The sequence below is a fragment of the Pituophis catenifer genome, unplaced genomic scaffold (assembly GCF_029215685.1).
Source record: "Pituophis catenifer annectens isolate HBS135680 unplaced genomic scaffold, rPitCat1.0.hap2 SCAF_6, whole genome shotgun sequence".
Taxonomy (NCBI): domain Eukaryota; kingdom Metazoa; phylum Chordata; class Lepidosauria; order Squamata; family Colubridae; genus Pituophis; species Pituophis catenifer.
In genome coordinates, this window is record NW_027256886.1 from 72,989,275 (window position 1) to 72,992,825 (window position 3,551).

Below are 3,551 nucleotides of genomic sequence, written 5' to 3' on the forward strand. Positions count from 1 at the left end.
GCGCCTTAAAACAAATTAAACGGTCAACTTTGACTCATTAGAGCAGGGGTCTCCCAACCTTGGCAACTTTAAGATTTGTGGACTTCAGCTCCCAGAATTCCTCAGCCAGCTTTGCTGGCTGAGGAATTCTGGGAGCTGAAGTCCACAAGTCTTAAAGTTGCCAAGGTTGGAGACCCCTGCACTAGAGTACCCCTAATGGCTGCACTTATATAAGATAATTATAAGACATACTATTGCTTTGTGCTATGTATGGCTAAACTTTGATTAAGCATATCCCACAAATGAAAAGAGTCCCTAGGCTGGGTTTAAACAATAGTTTTAGTCATACCTTCTTGAATATGCAGCAAAGATTCACATATTGGGCTAATATCTGGGTTTGTTGTGTAATACTTGGGTTTGGACAGAATTGAGTCAAAATCGCCCCCAGCAGTACTAATCAACCCACAGCTTGTTATAAAAGGGGGACAGGAAGGGTTGTGTCCATGTATGTATCCTCACAATGGCGCACTCTTTGAGATAACTAGGGTTTAGCACAGATTTGTTATATTGGGTTCATTTGATTTATTTCAACTATCATTTAAATACATTTGCTGAATGCTAGTTGAATTTCTCATAATTCTTTAGGATGCTACTAAAACAACCTGATAAGAAATTGAATTGGCAATCTCCAACTTTCACAAACAAAATGCATAAGGCATTTGAATTGGTCTTTTAATACCAGCTGTGCAGGTATAGGGAATGGCAGCAGCTATAGTTAAAATAATCAAAAGGCTGTTTGAAAGTGCTCAAGTTCATTTCTCATTGTAACAGCATGTTCCAGCTTTGCCACCTCTTTCTGGTACGGGGATCTACTTGAAATCATAGCAGGTTAATGTTCTGAAAATATAATATCTCATTCTATGGAAGGAATACTGTGCTTGTTGATTTTCCATTTATGAGGCAGTTGCTAAACATGCAGAGTTTCTGCCTTCCTCAGTTATTCCCCAGGCAAATTGGGAACTCATAATTTAATCTAGAACCATTGTCCTTTAACAAATTGCTTACAAAATTAAACTACAAAATAATTTGCAATGCACACTAATTTGTACTTAAGGGAAGGGATCTGCTAATATAGTTTCTCTTCTTTCAGGCTAGAAGAATTAAGTATTAATTAAAGCCATACATAATGACTGGACATCTTTAAAGTTTTATTTCATCACAGTAATTTGGGTTTTGCTGAGAAACATAATTTTACAGAATATTGCAGATTTTATTAATGTAATTCTATAAAAGAACAATTTGATATGATAATAAATTTCAGACTGAAGATAACTACCTGTAGGTACATATAATGCCCCATTTTTCCCTTTTTCCAAGACCAAATCCAATTCTCCTTTAGGATTAGACAAAGATCTTTAGCTTTATCTGTTTTTACTTTAAAATGGTGGACTATTGTCCTGTTAACCATGACCAGAAAGGTTTTCCAGAGTCATAAATGTGACTGTCCCCATAAGGCTCTGGGGCTAGAGGCGCTTGCTCACCTACGTGTGATAAATGAATGCAGAAGTTTTAGTCCCATCCAATTTTAATATGGCACTTTAGTTTGCAAACTAAAAAAAAACCTCACAGCATTGACAGACTCAATTTAGTTGAAGCTCATCCCCCAACCACCTTTTCCCTTAGCTCAGGTGACCCCCGCACAGTAGCAGAAATAAATTGAAATGTTTGAAGGGTAGTTGGGAGAGTCATCCAGCTATGACAAAACAGCATCTCCCACTTCCAAAAGAGAGAAATTTATTTATTTATTTATTGGTTCAATTTAACCAATAAATTAGTTAAATTTATTTAACGAACTGAAATGTCAGTTGACAGGAAGGAATGCTGAAATTTGCAGAAATACAAACCCTTGATTCCCTAAATGGAGAAATGTTAAAAGTCTTCTTTCTTTTTTTTTCCTTCTTTCTTTTTCTTTTTCCTTCCATTTCTTTCCTATTTTTTACTGTTCTATTTTTTTCTCTTTACATTTCTATTGTTTTTACTTTGCAAAAAACCCAACCTTTTTAAAATAAACATTAAAAGTGAGAACTGTCTCACTCTTAATTCCCCAAGAGAGGAATATGAGAGGCAAGCTAAGAAACGAACAATTAAAGCTTTAAAGCAAGCAAGAGAAAAGGATATAAAGGGAATGTTTTTAAATATAATAGTGGCATAATTAAAAGTTAGAATAGGGATGGAATAGGGATGGAAACTAGAGTGAGGGGGATTAATGGAATACACATTTTTATATAAGAGGAAATAATAATGAACTTGAACGATGGTATTAAGTATGCTTGAATAATATAGTGATTGGCGTAAAAATAACATTGAAATATTGAATAACTAAATAAAGGAAGATTATAACAACATAAATATGTGTATTATTAGAACCATATAAGCTTGCCAAATGTAACAAATATGATTAATAACATTTGTATTAAAAGGAATGACTCTCAGAATATGGTGATTGGCATAAAAACATAACATATTGAAATATTGAATAACTAAATAATGAAAGATTATAATTCAACATAAATAGGCGCACCATTACCAGAACTATATAAGCTTGTCAAATGTGGTAAATATGATGAATATTATTTTATTTGTACTTAAAATGTATGACACTCAGGTGCCACACTGTTCGCGCATTAGTAAAAAAATAAAAAAAATATGTATGACTGTATGACTCTAACCTTGTTGCTGGTATCCTTACGATTTATATTGACTGCTTCCTAATATGATTTGATTGCTTATTTGTTCCCTATGACTATCATTAAGTGTTGTACTTTATGATTCTTGACGAATGTATCTTTTGTCTTTTTATGTACACTGAGAGCATATGCACCAAAGACAAATTCCATGTGTGTCCAATCCCACTTGGCCAATAACAAATTTTATTCTATTCTAAAAAAACTTGGGGGGGGGAAGAATGAGAACTGTTAAAGCCTCCCCCAGATTGCCTTGGTGGCGCCGCAGACTAAAGCACTGTTAAGTAACCCCAGCTGCCTGCAATTACTGCAAGTTCAAATCTCACCAAGCTCAAGGTTGAGTCAGCCTTCCATCCTTTCGAGGTAGGTAAAATGAGGATCCCGTCTGTGGGGGCAATAAGCTGACTTTGTATAAAAAAAGAACACCGCTTAGGGGGGGCCAAAAGCCCTACTAAGCAGGTATATACAAAAGTATGAAGTCTATTGCTTAACGCATTGTAAGCCGCCCTGAGTCTCCGGAAAAGGGCGGCATATAAATCGAACCAATAAATAAATATATTGCTCTCATACTGCAGCGGGCTCATATAAAACCGGAATCCTCTCCACCCTGGCAACGACGCTTCGGATCTTAACAACCATCAACCTAAACTGGCGGTACCCACGAAGAGAACTCCAGACGGAGGATGGTGAAACGGCCGCCCGCCCAGCTGGAACTACGCGTCCCAGAATGCATCTCGGGGCGGCAGCAGGCGGTGGGCGGAGCTTGCCGTCTACGAGTAGGAGCGGAAACAAAAGATCCGTCGATTGGGAGCGGAGCGGCACCTCGGC